The sequence below is a fragment of the Colobus angolensis genome, unplaced genomic scaffold, assembly GCF_000951035.1.
Source record: "Colobus angolensis palliatus isolate OR3802 unplaced genomic scaffold, Cang.pa_1.0 Scaffold380, whole genome shotgun sequence".
NCBI classification, from domain to species: domain Eukaryota; kingdom Metazoa; phylum Chordata; class Mammalia; order Primates; family Cercopithecidae; genus Colobus; species Colobus angolensis.
This window is the reverse complement of record NW_012117155.1, coordinates 2,935,528-2,954,178: the sequence shown is the minus strand read 5'-3', so window position 1 is coordinate 2,954,178 and position 18,651 is coordinate 2,935,528. Positions and strand designations below refer to the sequence as shown.

Below are 18,651 nucleotides of genomic sequence, written 5' to 3'. Positions count from 1 at the left end.
TGAGTCCTAGGTCCAAGCCTTACTATCTATGACATTGTACAAGCTATTTATTCTCCCTAAACTTCAGGGGATAATGGCTATGCCTATTTGATAGAGTATATTGGTTTCCTATTGTTGTGGTAACAAATTACTACAAACTTTATGAGGTAAATGACACAAATTTATTATTTTTCAGTTCTGCAGGTTAAAAATCTGCAATGGGTTTCGCTGAGCTAAAATCGAAGGGTCAGCAGGGCTGTACTCCTTCCGCAGGCTCTAGGGGAGAATCCATTTTCTTTCCTTTTCTAGCTTCTATAAGCTTCCTTCATTCCCTGACTCAGGGTCCTCTTCCTCCAGCTTCACAGTCAGCCCAGGTGGATCAAATCCTTCTCGCATTGAATCATGATAACTCTCCAGCCTGCCTCTTTTGCTTCTTAAGACACTTGTGGACAATCCAGGATAACCTTCGCAACTCAAGGTCAGCTGATTAGCAAACCGATTTCCCTCTTGCCATGGAATAAACTGTATTCAGATTCTAGAGATTAGGATGTGGACCTCGTTTGGAGTCATCATCCTTCCTGCCACATAGGGTTGTTTGGAGAATCAAGTGAACAATACTTGGCACATAAGTGCTCTTGAACTGTTGGAAATTTCTGTATTTGGTTCCAAATCCTTGTATGAACTCCTGGGCCTTGGCAGCAAAGTACATGGGGGAGCCAGTCTGGTCTATTTGATCCAAGCTTCTTTTCTCCTGGACCCAAATGAGGTCCCTCTAAGAGTGAGAGGGCCACTTCCAAGTGGGTGATAACTATGGACCCAACTCACCACATAGATCCCTAAAAGGCCATGCTTACCAGAAAGACAAGTAAGGTCCAAAGATGGCCCACCCGAAAAGCCAAGAGCTTTAACCTCTTTGCTCTTCACAAGGAAAGCTCTACTATAGACCCCAAGGTCCAAACATGACCTTGCCCTTGACCCACGTGGCCTTTAGTAATGGAATGAAGAATAAAAAGAAGGGCTTTGTCAGCCATAGAAATTAAGGAGCAACATTAGAGCCCACTGCTGTGGAGTATGATCCAGGCACAGTGAAGTGTGCCCCAAACATGGAAAGAAAGTGACTTGGTAATAATAATAGCATCAGTAGCTAACATTTTTTGAGTACTTTCTACATGCCCAGCCCTAAATGAAAAGCTTTATGGAGTTTATCTTATTCCATTCCCACAGGAGTATGAATGGGGGAGCACTATTATGAGAGTGAAATGAGCAGGCACTCACAAATGGGTGGAAATAGCTTGCTGTTAGCAAACTGATAGCTGAGAGGTGTGGGAGTCCTGAAGATCCATCCTTTGACTTGAGCAGGTCTCAAGGATGTGGTGCTGGGAGAGGACTAGTGCACATTACATTGAAACCTATTCATCTGAGCTGAACCTCCCTGAGATAACAGTGTGAGCAAGAGGAGTGAGGCAAGGGCCTTTCACAAGGAGGAAAATGTACACCTGTGCCCACCACTGTCCATGCCAGTCAACGTGAAGATGGAATCTCCTTGGCAGGTTGCTCCCTAGAGAGGAGACAGAATCAGTTCCATCCGGTTTATCAGGCAGAGCTTGGGAGTTGGGCCTGGTTTTAATGCCAGCTCTGCCATGAAAACACTGGTGACCTTAGGGAATGTTCTTAATTTCTCTATGCTTAGACTTCCCATTTTTCAGATAATGATGATATTAATAATAGCAAACACTTATGTAGGTGTTTACAAAGGGCAAGGCCCTGGTCAGCGAGCATATGTGTTAACTCTTATTCCTTGTAGCAACCCAATGAGGTAGCTATTATTGTTATCCTGTTTTACAAATAGGAAACTGAGGCACAGAAAGTTTACATTAGCAATCTGGTGAAGGTCATAGAGCCAGCGGTGGCCAGAGCTGGGATTTAAACACTTAGAGTCTGGCTTTAGCCTCAGGGGTCCAACCACTACTCTATACTACTTCACAACATGGCTGCTATGATTTGAATGTGTCCCCCAAAAATCCTGCGTTGGAAACTTCATCTCCACTGTGACAGTGTTGGGAAGTGGCGCCTAATGATAGGTGTTTGCATCCTGGGGGCATTCACTTCATGAATGCATTAATGCCTTTATCACAAGAGAAGGTTCGTTGTTGCAGGAGCAGGTCCATTATCACGGGAGTGGGTTTCTTATAAAAGAGCAAGTTTGGCCTCTTCTGCTTCACTCATTCTCTCTCTCTCTCTCTTTCTGTCTCTCTCTCTCTCTCTCTCTCTCACACACACACACACACACACACAGACACACACTCCTTCCACCATGGGATGATACAGCAAAAAGGCCCTTACCAGATGTTGGCCCCTCCATCTTGGACTTCGCAGCCTTCAGAACTATGAGCCAATAAATCTCTGTGCATTATAAATTCTCCAGTGTCAAGTATTCTGTTACAGCACACAAAATAGACTAAGAAAATGCCTTACCTCATAAGGCTGTTAGGAATTAAATAAGATATCTATGTAATGTGTATGCACAGTGTCTCACATGTATAATAACAGTATATAATACATGCCAAATATGATACATATTAAACACATAAGAAATGAATGGAAGCCCAGTGATAGAGCACTCAGCCCAGACCAGGGGCCTATAGGGACAGATACTATTGTTTTCAAATGGCCAATGGTGTGACCAGAGTCACAAGGAAATGCAAGTCTTCTGTGGGACCATCTCTGACTTGTATGTCAGAGACAGCCCAGAAGGTCCCGAAGGTGTGCCCAGAAGGTCTGTCCCAGCAGATGTAACCAATAAGCCTTGTGTTGCCTTTGACTTGTGTTCTCTCCAAATCATGCAGGGCTGGGCCTGGATCTCCCTAATGAAACTCCAACACGGATTGTCAGAGGTTTGTCTGGCACATCTAGGACTGGATAATGCAACCTAAATGCACTATTATTCTGGCACAGCCACACTTCCAGCCCTGAAAGCCCAGTACCCAAAGGTGGGCTCTGGCAGATAGTGGAGGTGTGGGTGGCAAGGTGACAGAGGCAGGGTGTGCACTGAAGCAGAGTGGGACAGCCACAGAGGCCAAATCTAGGTCTAGCAAGTGTCCAGGGAGAGGTGGTCATCTCCAGTCCAAATCACTTATCTCCCTGGTCCAGGAGGGGTCATTGTCACCAGGAAGTCAGAAGCCAGGCCAGCAACATGAGGTGGCTCTCCATCACATGCCCTGGACCTACAAGGGCACCTCAACTCTCTGCCATTCCAGGAGCTCTGTGGCAGCTGCTCACTTATAAGACATGTCCCATGAATCATTTGCAAGAAACAGGTGTCAAAAAAGACACACTATCATCTAAGAGCCATGAGCAGTGACATTGACAGGCATGAACACCTTCCAAGCCTTCTTCCCAGGTTCAGAGCACCAATCCAGTCACTGAATGCAAAGAGCAATTAGTCCTGCCAGATGGGGCATGTATCAAAAACCCTCTCCAGGGCATAACCAATTAAAGCCTGGGTTTTTAAAAGCCTATTGATTCGCTCAAAGGAGCAAACTCCTGGCTGCAGGGGCTCTTCCTGCTGAGCCATTTCTCTGCATTTCCTAAAGCAGATCTGAAACCTCCCTATGGATTTGGTTTTCATGTGGCTATGCACAGAGTCCGCTGATAATCTCTATGCTTCAAAGCACTTGCCAGGCATTCTTCTGATGCATATTCATTTAATAATTCAACACAATTTCACATCACCCTTTCACCCTGGAATCTGTACCCTGGGAAGGCCAACAGCAAACTGCTGGGGCAGCAGATTGGATGGACCAAGCCCAGTTGGCTGGCACAGTCTACACCACACCACAGAGGTACAGACGGGGACCTCTGAGCCAATCACTCCCCTCCAGAAGCAAGACAACCTCACTCGGCATCCACAGCCAAGCAGAGTCCGAGAAACAAAGAAAGCCTGCCCATTACAGGAGATTCAGATGGACAAAACCAGTAATGAAAAGCTCATCCCTTATAGAAAGGAAGAGTACCTGTGATTCATTTAGCATTGACTCAAAATTTGATTTTTAAATTCTAAAATGAAGAATGCCAGATGCTGTTTTATTGGCCCAACCAGAATTAATGAGTAAATGAAAAAAGAAAGAAGAAAGGAAAAAAAAAAAAGATTATTCAGGGCAGGGGAAATCACTCCAAATTGTATCCTCGTGTTTAAGTCACAAAGGCATCCTGGTATCAGGCAAAGGCCAGCATTTCATCCAACAGTTATTCGCACTGATGTGCTGCCAGCTTAGTGCCAGGCAATAGGCATACAGAAATGAGGAGACACCAGGTTCTGCCTTCTGGGTCACTTTTCTACTCATTGTGGCCTCACAAGGAACATCTCTGGTACCTGGTAGCTGCCTGTTTAGAAACCAACAACAGTGCCATAGAAGCTGAGAATGCCGCTAACAGAGGGAAGAATCAAGCCACAACAGAAAACAGCACAGGGTTAGAAATAGATTTGCATTCTGCACTATTTACAATAGCAAAGACTTGGAACCAATTCAAATGCCTATCAATGATAGACTGGATAAAGAAAATGTGGTACATATATGTCATGGAATATTGTGCAGCCATAAAAAAGAATGAGTTCATGTCCTTCACAGGGACATGGATGAAGCCGGAAACCATCATTCTCAGCAAACTAACACAGGAACAGAAAACCAACACCACATGTTCTCACTCATAGGTGGGAGTTGAACAATGAGAACACGTGGACACAGAGAGGGGAACATCACATACTGGGGCCTGTCGGGGGGTGGGCAGCAAGGGGAGGGAGAGCATTAGGACAAATACCTAATGTATGTGGGGCCTGAAAAACCTAGATGAGCAGTTGATAGCTCCAGAAAACCACCATGGCACATGTACACCTATGTAACAAACCTCCACGTTCTGCACATGTATCCCAGAACTTGAAGTAAAAAATAAACAAATAAACAAAAGAAGTGGATCTGCATTCTGAAGTTCCAGAGAAGAAAGGCCATGACTTTAAAATTTCTTGGGCCGGGCACGGTGGCTCACACCTGTAATCCCAGCATTTTGGGAGGCCGAGGCAGGTAGATCACAAGGTCAGGAGTTCAAGACCAACTAGGCCAATATGGTGAAACCCTGTCTCTACTAAAAATACAAAAATTAGCCGAGCATAGTGGCAGGTGCCTGTAGTCCCAGCTACTTGGGAGGCTGAGGCAAGAAAATTGCTTGAACCCAGGAAGCAGAGGTTGAAGTGAGCCAAGATCGTGCTATTGCACTCCAGCCTGGGCGACAGAGTGAGACTCCATCTCAAAAAAAAAAAAAATTCTTGGACCTCAGTAGGGCGACTTTTCCTCAATTGGGTGGATCTTTTTGGCAGCTTCTCTTCACAGCCTAAGGCCAGAGACTACTCAAGAAACAACATCTCCCATTCATGAAAACCTCCTGATTTTCTGACCAGCTCAACCTTCCTACGTAAGCTTGATAAGTTCCTTGATCTCTAGAAGGCTCAGTTTTCCCATCTATGAGTGGGAATAATATTAGCCAATATTGAGGAATCGTTAAGAGAATTAGGGATAATGTTGTGAGTGTTTAGTAAGTCTCCAGCACACAGTGGTGCTCAGTAAGTGATTGTTGATTACAAAATAGAAATGATGTTATCTATATCTCAATATTTTTTTGAAGAAAAGCCATGAGGTACACCCACCGCTCGGCCTCCAGTTGGTGACTAGATAAGTAGGAGGCCCTGCTGAGGCCCAAGAAATTGCAAAGTCATGGCCTTTCTGCTCTGGAACTTCAGAACAGAGATTTATTTCTATCCCTATGCTTTTGTTTGTTTGTGGCTTGAGCTAGTTGTCCCTTGGATCACAGGAATCTCCCCCCTTTCCTTCACCATCGTGCTCCAGTCCCCGTATGTGGCAGCAGAGGCCAGAGCCATGGGGAGCTGTCACAGAGACCATGGCATAATGGTCCAGAACCTGGCTCTAGACTGCCTAGGTTCCCAGGCTCCCTAGATCCCAGGAGCACAATTTACCTAACCTGTCGGTGCCTCTGTTTCCTCATCCATAAAATGAGATTATAAAAGTAGCTCAGAGCGCTGCTGCAAGGATTTAGTGAAGCCATACATGTAAAGAACTTAGCACAGTACCTGGCGTATAGTAAATGCTTAATAAATGTTAGGTATCAGAATTATTATCAACATCAGGAATAAGATAAGATGAAAGGAATAAAGTCCCAGGAGCAGCAACTAAACACAGGAAGATGAATTCAAGTTTCCAGTAGAAAACAAGGAGTGCTAAGCAGCAGCATAAACAAGCCAGACACTTGAGCCTAGAAACTGGGTCCCTTCCCCAGTGCTTCCAGTCTAGGATTCCATGTGATCCTGAGAGCCTGCTTCCCCAGTCTATCTTTGCCACTGGCCATCTTGTCTGAGAAAGACAACTGACTTCAAGGGGCCATGCCAGGACTGCCACATCCAAGAGGTTTCATACCATCTTTGTATCCTGCAAAGCTCAGCTCAAACTCACCATCTCTTCCACAGCACTGACTGCCACCTAGACATGACTCAGCCATATGAAAGACCCCTTGCAGGTGAGCTGAATGCAGAGTCATGCCTCACAATTCACCGCAGCTCCCCTTCTTTCCTCTGCTATCTGCCACACATGAATTTCTACACAGCCTCAGCCTTTTTTGCTTTTAAGTGCAGAGGACTGGGGTGGATTTGACAGCAGTTCCTTTTCCATTCTGTCAGTACACACACTCCTCATCCTGGGGCATTTCCACTATAGCCAAATCAGAGAGATGAATCCAGCCCATCGCGCCATTATTCAAAGCTGGTGTAAGACTAATGTTCTCATTGGAGGGGAAGTATTTTAATCTTACAACTCCAACCATGATCATCTGGGAGTGTTGCAAATCAGATGCCAAATTCCACCAAAGGAAAATGCAATAACATGGAGTTATAAGCCAATCATGTGCTCTGTGGTTTGAGCATATAAATGTGGAAGCCAGCATGAATCTTCAAGAGCATCTTGGCTTTGCCTAGGGAAGGAGGAGGTTGAGGAGTGTCTCAAAAAAAAATCTGAAATTACATCTTAAATAAAAAATCCAATCCAGCCCATGAGATGTGAATCCAAAAGTATTTGAAATCAGGCCAGCATTTTGTCAGCAATTTGAAGTTCTGAGTTGAGGGCCTGAACTTGGGGTTTTGAACTTTAGGTTTCCAACTTCGTTTCCTCAAGTCCACTCAACAAAATAAGATGAAGAGCAGCATTTTTGCATGATCTATACAGGAATGTTAGGTTTAACAAAACTAAACATGTTTCTTTCTGAAGGTACTTCTCAGAGCCTTCACTATGCTAATAATGAATGTGAATCTCTAACGGGGGTTGGATACACAAACTTCCCTCAAATGAATTTAACATTTGGAGAGGGATGACTTGTGGGACATATCAAGACCCATCAAGTCAGGGGATCAAGGAACCTGCAAAAACAGGGTTGTTGGTCCTCCAGAGGAAACCAAATGAGCTCCACTCTCAAGCAGTCATATTCATTTGCTCATTAGGAGCAAAGAGCTGTAAGTGGAATCTAAGATGACATAGTCATGACAGAAAGTCAGATGCAGCAGCCTCCATTCAAGTGGACCTAAAAAAACATCAGAGAGCAAGTAGTGGCACCCAGAAAGAAAAGACCAGTGCCCAAAAGCACTAAAGCAAAAACTACATAGAAAATTTGAAAATCCACCACGAACAAACCAAAAAGCCCTTGTGAATCCTGAGTTAGGGCAATCCTGGTTGTAGAAGAGGTAGCAGAGGCTCTCAGAAGTCCCTTGGTACTGGGAACTTCTGCTAGAAACATGCCAGAGCAGAAAGGGTTGCACCATAAAAGGCTGTGACCAAGAGATGGGCAGATCCTCCTCTCAAGGCAGTCCTCTGCCACCTTCTGAAAGACTCCCAACTTGACAATGCACCAGACCCTTTGCGAAGAATATTACATCCATTCTTTCATTATAACTTCATAATCCTAATCCTAAAACATATGTGCTATCAGCATCCCTGTTACACGGCCAAAGCAACTGAGGCTCAGGAAGAACAAGTAGCTTGTCTAAGGACACACAGCAAAGAATAAGAGCCAGGAGCTTACTGTGTGTTTGTTGAATGAATGAATGAACAAATATGGAGAAAGGGCCTCTGCAAACACTTCTCCGCTAATTAAAAGGGCTGGTTTAGAATACAGCAATAGAGTTTTGCTGATTTCTGACTTCATTTGATTGCAACCCTTTGCCTGAAAAATGACAGGCTCCTCTTCTGTGGTTCACCTATCACCAAAACCCTAGCATCAGCAACACTCCACACACTGCCATACTGCAAATTGTGTCCAATTACAGGGAAGGAGGGTCAGCTCTTGCCTGACTCAGATGAACCCAACTAGCAGCCCCCCAGGTTCAGCCATGAGCCCAAACTTACCCAACAGTAGATTGCTATCAACTCCAATGATGGGGCATTCTGGAAACATAAAACAGAAGATGGTTCTTACTCAGGAAGAGATTTCCTCTTCATCAGTTCTACTTTTCTAAAGAACAAGCAGCTCGCTATCTCTCCGTAGATTCTAATCAACACCACAGAGAAGTAGATGGAGGACTACCACACAGTGGGTAGGGAGAAGGAAAGACCGCACCAGGAAGGAAGGGCAGGACCTGCACAGTAAGCTGATGGGAAACACTGAGCCTAGGTTTCCTCATGAGGATCCCCCACTACTCTGAATCCACCCACCTGGTTGCTTCCGCTACCCCCACTGCAGTGGTCTGAACCCCCACCATTTCTGCTCTGGGTCTCTTCAATGGCCTCCTACCTAATCAACCACTTCTATGCCAGTTCCCTCACCCCCTGCCACCCATCAACCACAGTAACCAGAATGAACTTCTAAAAACATAAATAAATCAGATCACATCACACCTCACTTAAAATGCAGCAACTGCCCCCCTTCTCACTTGGTAGAGCACCCAAATACTCCACCCTGGTCTCCAAGGGCCTCACCGATCCTGCTCATCCCACCCTTCTCTTGCTCACTCTGCTCCAGCCACATGGGCCTTCCAGGTTACAGGCACATTCCCACCTCAGGGCCTTTGCACCTGCTGTTTCTTCAGTATGGGATGCTGTGACCGAGGGCCAGAGCCTTCTTGTCATGCAAGTCTCAGCTCAATCACTGCTTGCCACAGAACAACCTTCCCCAACCAGCCAACATCAGCACCCTCAACTGACCCTTGTCAGTCACTCTACTAAAGCCTTGTGTCCTGTTTTCCTCACAGCACATACCATTACTTAAAATTATCCTACTTATTATTTATGTCTTACCTCCTGTCTCCAACACAAATACACACACACACACACACACACACACACACAAACACACACAAACACACCCCTTAGAATGGGGCTCCTTAAGAGCAGGGACTTTATGAGTCTTATGGAGCAAGACTTTACGGGTCCCTACTCTTATGCTGGTCCTGTTCACCTGCACCTCCAGAACCTGGAACAGTGTTAGGCACAAAATAGCTGATTAATAAATTTGTGCTGGATGAAAGAATACTCTAAAAGGTTCTTGTATGAATGAAATGAGATTATTATCTATAAAGAATTTTGTGGAGGCATGGTACCAAATAAGCACCTAACACACAGTATTTCCAGTAACAACTCTCTTATCTGACATGGTCAGGGGCAGCTGATAGGTTAAACAAAAAGTTTAAAGCAGGAATCAGTGAAATTATGCAGATAAATGTGTATGTGCATATATATATTTTCTAAATAAATAAATAAATATATATATACACACACACACACACAAACCATAAACACTATTTCAATTTAAAACACTTCATGCTAATCTTTTGGTGTAGGGCCAAGGCTTCTATTTGAGCTGTTTCTCCAGGTTGGAGTTCTACATCTTGTTTTCCTTTTTTAAAAATTATAATTCGTTCTTCAGGCCTTGTTCAGCTGGTAAAAAAATAAAAAATAAAATTATAATTCATGACTTTTTATATCATCTATGATTTCCAAATTTGGCTTAAAATAAAGAACTAAACTTAAAAACTGGAGAACTCGCCTTAAAAATGGAGAAGGAATTTAAACTCATATGTGAAACCCATTGAGAGCAAAATTCTTCTAGGATTATGTACACATGTCTTCTAATCTTTATCAGCTGCTCTGACTACAACTAATTTGACAGCCATCATTGCTAGTAATTGACTTTTATCCAGTTGTTCAATGCATGCAACTTGATTTTTTCTAAGAAGCAACTCTCTTTTCGCTCATATTTTACTAAGTCACTCAATATTTAATTAGATTATGTTAGTACAATAACAAACTCAGCAAGCACAGGAAGGACTAGGAAGAAACCCAGCTCTGTGACCCTTGGTAAGCATTCCCCCAGTGCAGGGGGCATGGGGGCACTCAAAGAAATACTATGGGTTCCATGCCAGCTATGAGTGCCCAGCAGGCTGTGGACTTCAGTCAGTGGCTTCTATAGAAGGAAGAGCCGAGAAAACTCGTGAATTTGTGACTTGGTTAAGAAATGGATTGGCTCATGCCTGTAGTCCCAACACTTTGGGAGGCCAAGGCGGACGGATTGCCTGAGCTCAGGAGTTCGCAACCAGCCTGGGCAACACGGTGAAACCCCATCTCTACCAAAATACAAAAAATTAGCCAGGCATGGTGGCGGGCACCTGTAGTTCCAGCTACTCGGGAGGTTGAGGCAGGAGAATTGCTTGAAACCAGGAGGTGGAGGTTGCAGTGAGCCAAGACCATGCCTCTGCACTCCAGTTTCAACACAGTGAGACTCCGACTCAAAAAAAAAAAAAAGAAAAAGAAAAAAGAAAAGAAAAGAAGTGGGTTAAGAGAGATTCTATGACAGTAGTGACAGTAATTGTAGTTACAGTCAGAGAAGATTAAATGGAAATATGCCAAGATGTTTTCTCTGGAAGATTGTTATATACTTCTTAATACTTTCCTATATCTTTCAAATTTTGACAATGTCCATAAATAATATTTCACAAAAACAGAGCAAATTGTGTTCTTGGCTGAGTCAAAGAATACATACTGCTGACAGTTACTATTTCTAGAGCCCCTGCTTTATGCCAGCAACTTACATATGTTACTTTGAGTCCTCATGGTCACTCAGCAAAGTGATAACCAGCTTTATGATATGATCAGCCAACCTTAGAACTATATGACTGTGTTCACTTACGATGGCCAACATTTAAGCCCAGTTCTCCATCCCAATACTATATTCCCTCCTCTGGTCTAAAAGCCACCAAATGTAGTATTTCCATCAGCTGGCAGGACATCAAGTCAATGAACCATCAGTGCTGACCAAATCCTCCTTTATATCACTGTCCTGTCCCCCGTTTTGCAAGCTGATTAGAAATACAGTCTTTCCTCGTCTGTTCTGGCCTTCCCCACTGCCCTCCCACCCCTGACTGCAGCCTGTTACCTCCCTCCCCAACCTGTGGGCTCAAGACTCCCAGACCTGGGACAGATGTAGCTTCATCAGCATTTGCCTTCTAGAGCCTGTGCCTGTATTGACCTATCTCACCTCCCTTCCTGGACTGTGGACTTCCTTCTTGCTCTGCCCTCTGCTATCTGTGTCCCCCTCCCCTCCATCTGTCCACCTGTGCTGTTCCAGCCCTGACCTCCAGGAACCCCAGGCCTCTGCCTTGCCCTCCAAGAAGTACAACCCACGGCATGACCTGGCCTCTGTTTACCCTGTGCTCTACATGGTACCCTAGCCAAACCTCTTCCTGGTGACCCAAGAAAGATCCAGACCTCTGCTGCCCCAATTTTGTACTGACACAGCACAGGAAATTGTTGGGTTTGAAGGGGGTTTGAAGGGGCTCACAGGTGATGAGTAATGTGGATGGGAAGAGGGTCTCCAACACCAGGTAGTAGCAAAATTCTGGTGGCGGCTTCAGATAGACAGAATCCTAGTACTTAACTACCAATGACCCTCAAATTCAAAGAACTTACTGGCTCCAATTATCAAAGAGAAAGATGCAGTCCTAGAGACACAGAGAAAGAAAAAAGATCAACAGAAAGAGAGCAAAATCCAAAAGAGAGGCCAAGCATTGTTAAACCATGGCATCTTCCCACATTTAATATTCTCATCCCATTCCCTTCTATGAAAAGACTTAATTAGCAACCTCAAATAGGATCTCAAAGCAAGTGATAAGGAAATAGGAACTCTATAGGGGAAAAGTCACATCACAAGGTTCTAGAAAAGTGTAGATCCAGACAGTTAGCGTTCACTGCCAAGAACCTGCAGGAGAGTGGCCTCCCAGGAGTCCCTAACACTGGCAGACAGACATGGGTTTCAAATTCCAATTTCTTCACTTCTTTCTTGGGTGGCTTTAGGTATATGTCTGAACCTTTCCGAGAATTCATTTCCCCACATGGAAAGTGGTGATGGTAACACTTGCCTCACAGGATTGTGGAGGCTTAAATGAGTTCAGGCCAATACTCAGATCAGCAGCCATGTCTTGAGATGTTTTTGGTTGTCACATGGCGGTGGGTGGATGGAGATACGCTATGGGCATCTTGCAGTAGAAGCCAGCAGGGACGCTGGTAAGCACTGGTCATCATCCTGCAGGATACAGGACACCCCCCATGACAAAGAAGGATCCAGTGCAAAATAGCGACAGTGCCGAGCTAGAGAAGCCCTTCCCATGCACAGCACAGAGTTGGGCTTAGCACGTTTTAGCACCCACAACCCCTCCTCTCCTTACTTCTCTTTGTGGATAGTGAATTGCATCAGGTAAGGAGTCAAGGATCTCCTTTTCATGTATTTTCTGTACAAATGAAGAAGGTAAAGAGCCGGGCACAGCACCAGGCTCTCCCCAAACCAGGGAGTTCCTTTCCTCCTGTCTTCTTGCAGAGCCGTGCTGAGCGGGCAGCCAGGCGCACAGCAGGTATGCACCTCAGGCCGATTTGCTAGCTGACCAGCACAGAGGCCTTGGGGCAACACCTGTCCCAGACTGGAAACTGGGCAGAACAGCAACTCCAGGGAGGCTGACTTCAGAGAGACAGTCAAGCCTGGGCAGCATCTCTGAGACCCCCTCTCGTTTCCACTCACAGAGATAAAAAATGACCCTCCTATTGAACTGGTAAGTGTGCCATTTTCCCCAGACTTGACAGCAATCCCATATTCAGAAGGTAAAAGTCAGAATTCATTTATTCAGTAATTCTCTCAAGTATTCAACAAACATTGGTTTCATACTTTGGTGTGCACAGCACTCTCACGGTTTGTGTTAGAAAAAAAAATTCAGTGTTATTACTTTTCAAACTCTGTAACTATTTAACCAAGACATCGATGTGAATGAATAAGCAACAGAGGGAAGGAGATGTTTTAATCTCACAGAATCTTGGATCTGACCAGCCTCATTTTAAATGGTGAAAATAGCCACTTGATAAAGTAGTCAAAGTTAATATTATTCCATTATTCACTCTCTCTTTATTAAGGCATCAGAGGTAATTCATTGAGTTTCTGAAACACAGTATTTTTAAAATCCTACTCTTTCATGAGCAAACTATTCCCAGACACAATTTGCCTATGTTATATAATAATGTGTCTTCCCTAGAGATGGCCCAAGTAAAGCCACTTGGTTCTCATTCCTAAATTCAATAAGGCCTGTTTCTACCTTGCCTGAGTTTGTGAGAAAATACAAGGGAAAGTGCCTTGACAACCAGAAGACCTGGAACAAATGTTGGCCTCTATTACTCATATTAGCCATCAAAATTTTCAAATTCCTGGGAGGTAGAAGAAATGAGGCTTGGCTTTGTGGTTCTGCATGCCGGACTCCAAGTTGCTAAGATGCCTGTCCTTTTTTCATTTATTGACTGCCTCGCCTGGGGAGGTTCTGCCCTCTTAGCCGACATAGCACAGGAAGACACTTCCCTCTTGCAGCAAATGCAGCTTCAGGGAGGCCTGAGATCTTGCTTCTATCTTGCTTGCTCCTTTACCCACTGCCTTGCAAGAAGATCTGTAGGGCCCTCTGAGGAGGAGGCTCTCAGCTGGAAGGAGCCAAGAGCCAGCCTTCAGTGTTGCCAAACGCCTGTCTGGCCCAAAGCAGGACGTCTGCAAGAACACCCCCATAGGGCTGAGTGCAGAGCTCGTCTGAGGATAAAGTGCCCACCTCTGAGCTCAGCTCAGCACCTCATAAAGCGAGGCTCAGACTACATAAATAAGATGTATCTCTAAGGTGAAGTGAGGCTTGCAGAATTTATGCGCTCCTGGGGTCCCTTGCAAACAAGCTTAAACCAACAGTACCTGCCTCTCCTTCCCTTCTGTGTACCATCTGACTTGGCTCCTAAGGCTGCCTCCTGTGTTTGTCTGGGGTATGCCTGGGCCAAGCAGGCAGGAGCATGTGTGGCCTGTGAGAGGCCCTGGTCCCCTCTGGGGAAGGACTGCTCAGGAACACAGACAGGAGGCCTTTGCCATACTCTGTTGGCTTCTGTGCAAAGGAAAACAGGTAGAGAGAGCCAGGAAGCAAACAGAGAAGGAAAGTCATTTACAGGAACAGCCTGAGTAGAGAAACCAGATGTGGGCCAGTGTCAGCAGCAGAGATGGTCTGCTGCATAATTCATCCATTGTGGGTCTGTTTATGTGTCTGTTTTTAAGGTTAATCATTTGTTTGATCGAGGCCTCTTCCCCTGATCACTTCTGTTAGCACATGAACAGGATGCCTGTATGAAATGCAAACATCCTCATTTGGCAGACGCAGACTTTGCTAAATTATCCTTCCAGCTGCAGATAAGTTGTGACATTTGTAATAAGTTGCCAGTCATGAGAGGCATAGCGTATCCTCAGAGAAATTCACGGCTGAATTCCTTCCCAGCTCCAGTCCTTAATGCTCTCCAGACGAAGGGCACTCTCCAGCCCACGACACAAAAGAGTTGAGAAGGAAGCACAGTCACTCATTTTCTTGGGATATTGGTCTGGCCCATACAGACACATTGGCCCAGGTTGCAGTTCCCATCAAAGTTTGTAATATATACACCAGGCAAGCACCTCATGGGAGAAGAGGGCTTCCTGCCCCACTCATACACACACTGACAGTCAGACTTCTATCCTTAGGACAGAGAAAAACAGATTCCTCTTCTCAAAAGCCACCCCTGAGGAAGTAGACTGATTTTATTACAAAGAAGTGAGAGTGGAGACCAGATAGTGAAGGCATCAGAGGTAATATGCTTTAGGAGGAACAGTGAGATTTTGGAGTCAGAGAAGCCTAATTTCCAGTGCCAGCTTTTCCACACTTATTAGCTGAGTGGGCTTGGATACATTTCTTCACGTCTCTGAGCCTGTTTCCTCAGGGTTAAGTTGGGCTGCTATGAAGCCTAGAAATGGCGATCTGAAGGGCCTGGCTCACTGTTGTTGCTTGACAGAGAATAGCTATGGTTCTGATCACTATCAAAGACAATCTAATCAGGTGCCACCGCCACTGCAATTTCCAGTTTTACCTGCACCTGAATCCTTGCAGGGATGCTATAGCCTGCAGGTGTTCATCCACCCCACCATTTCACAAAGATTCCATGGTGCCTGCTCAGGCCAGGCCCTGTGCTAGGCACTATGTGTTCAGCCACTAATAAAATAAGCTCCCAAGAAGATGAGTTCACTTGTGTGTGAGTCTGACAGTAAGAAAAGATTTCCTAATTTTGAGTCAAAACTACTACAATGCAACAGGATTCCCTGTGGATTATGAGAAAGCTTCACCACCTTCTGTGACAGTTCCAACTGTATTTTCAGGCATCATCTTTTTTCCTCATTTTGTTGATGTAAATGTACATACAGAAAAGTGCACCAAATACACATGTACAACTCGATGAATTTTCTCAAGCTTAGCACCCCCATACAGCAATCACCCTGGTCAAATCATTACCAGCACTCCAGAAACCCCTAGTTCTCCCTTCCACCACTACTCAACTAAGGATAACCATGACACTGAATTCTAACAGCAGAGGTTCATTTAGTCTGTTTTATCATTTTGACATTATCTTTTAAAAAATTATTTGTACTGGGTTCTTCTCTCTCCTGGCCTGAGCATATAAAGGCAAACACTGAATAGATTTCCTTCTATATCATGAAGTTCTGCCTTTACACAGTTTTCTTTCCTGTGGAGCTCCTGAGGGCCAGGGCACGTGCCCCAGAGCCTGCACACAGTAAGTGCTCAGTAAGTATGTGCTAAGTAAATGAATGATGACAGGATCCCTCCATACACCCGAGCAAAGGCAGGATCAGAGCCAACAGCTGCAGGACAGAGAGTACGGTGCACAGGGTCTGAGAAGGAACTGCAGAGCAAAGACCTCTTTTCCAGGTAATTCTGCCCCTCTGGACTGAAGAGCCCTGGGCACACTCCTGACTTACTGAAGTTCTATTGAGTAACAAGCATTTTATTCTGCCCTCAAACATATTCATATTTTTCTTACTGAAAAGAAAAACCAAAACCCTGATCACAAATAAATCAGGTCATCACTGGGCGTGATGGCTCATGCTTGTAATCCCAGAACTTTGGGAGGCTGAGGCAGGTGGATTGCTTGAGCCCAGGAGTCCCACACCAGCCAGGGCAACATGATGAAACCCCATTTCTATAAAAAATACAAAAAATTAGCCAGGCATGGTGGTGTGCACCTGTAGTCCCAGCTCTTCAGAAGGCTGAGGTGGGAGGATCACCTGAGCCTGGAAGGTGGAGGTTGCAGTGAACCATGATCATGTCACTGCGCTTCAGCCTGGGTGACAGAGCAAGACCCAATAGCAAATATATATATATATATATACACACACACACACACACACACACACATCTCTATATGTGTGTATTTAATGAGAGTCTATACTTGCTAGGCAAGAGGGGCAATTTACTGAGTGCCAATTATGTACTGGGCATTCTGCTTGCCTTGGATGACTCAGAGATGAACCAAGTTCCTAAGATGCCTGTCCTTTTACCATTTATTGACTGCTTCATCTGGGGAGGCACCCTTGCTGCTCACAAGTAGCTTCCCAGCTAAAGGAAGCTACAAGCACATAAACACACAACTGCAGCATTAAAGTGTTGGAAGTGTTAGAATCCAGATATGCACAAAGTGCCATGGGAACATAGGAAAAGGAGCAAAGTTTACAGAAAATGCCACCTTGAGGGGATGACATTTGAAGAGGGCTTGAAGAATGAGTGGAGTTCAGTAGATGAACACAGGGAAAGGATGCTCCAGGCAGAGTAAATGGCATGAGCACAGCAGGGCTGATATTTTGTAGTACACACACTCCAGGTAACCAGTTGTTTATAGCCAGTGTCTGCTGTGATTAGTCATGGATTAGTTGTGAGATATTATGAATATCAATCTTAAGTAAAAACAGGAAGCCAGGAAAGGACAGGCCACACTAAGATAACAGTATGAGTTACCAGATTCTTGAATCTCTATGAAGGATGGCATGTAGATGGCAACCATACCAACACTGACTCCTATGCACACAGCAGACCTAAGTAATCAATCACAGCACTCTCTCCAGAGTCACCCAGAAACAACCTGCTCAGCAAAGAGCTCTAGGCCATCACTACAAAGTAATAGGAGTTGGCATCATCCTGGGTTGCATATTACAGCTTCCATTACCTTATCACCTCCTCCCTCATCAATGCCACATCATCTGGATTCAGTCTCTGACATCCCATTGAAAGCATTCTCTCTAAGATTTACATTGCCTTCCTTCTCACCAGATTCAGAAGTCCCCATTCCGATTTAAAACCACACTCACTTCCTCCTGCAAACTCTTGCTGCCTCCTCCACGAATCCAGTGTACCTGCTCTCTCTCCTTCATTTGCATGCCTTCTAGTCCTGTCTATGCTTTTCTCCCACTGTTTCACATCTGGCCTTTTTCCACAGTAAATCCCCTAGCCCAGGCCTTACTGATCTAATCTCGGAGTAAGAGAAGTCAGCCATCCATCCTCACTCCTCTGAAAGGAAGTCATCCTCCCCTATGGCCTTCCTTATCAGTGCAGGTAAGCAAGCGTTTAAAGCCCAGCTCAGCTTTCAGGGACAAAATTATGTATTATTGAGGTTTCCTCCAGCCACCCTGCAGCAACTTGTAATGCCCAGAACCATCTGGCTGCTTTAGTCCTTGGAAGCCTCAGTGATGAAAGGCGCAGCCAAGCAAGAGGGTGAAGCTACCAGTGAAAATACAATTTAGAATTTATTTATTGATTTCAAACAATCTATGTCCCCAGAACGCCAGCGTACAGCTCCTCTGGCAAGTGAATATAAAAAATGTACAAGCAATACATGCAGACATACCATAAAACCCCACATGAATTTGCTAGGTCTAAGCTATTCATGTATTTTGCAAAAGAGAAACCACCACAAAATATTTAATATGTGTTCATTTCACAGGTGGCTTCTTTTTTCCTGAAAGGGCATGACTTCAGACCCAGGATAGTCAGGCAAGGATGTCAAATGCACCATCTAGACCCCGTCCAGATGACTATACTTCCTCCAGATAGCTACGAGGGGACCAAGGAAAAGCAACAGGTGGTTCAAGTGTTTGGTGTGCAGGGCGACTTCCCAGAGTGCTTGCACTGAGGACAGTGCTCATCCCAGGCTCAGGCTTCCTGGAGTAGTGCTGGCCATGCATCGGCCAGCACTATTG

The 18,651-nt window shown here is 44.9% G+C and overlaps 1 protein-coding gene across 1 annotated transcript in view; it reads right to left on the bottom strand.

Moving 5' to 3' along the window:
* GALNT18 (polypeptide N-acetylgalactosaminyltransferase 18) overlaps positions 1-18,651 on the bottom strand; it is a 355,023-nt gene that overhangs the window by 219,436 nt on the left and 116,936 nt on the right. The window lies entirely within an intron of this gene.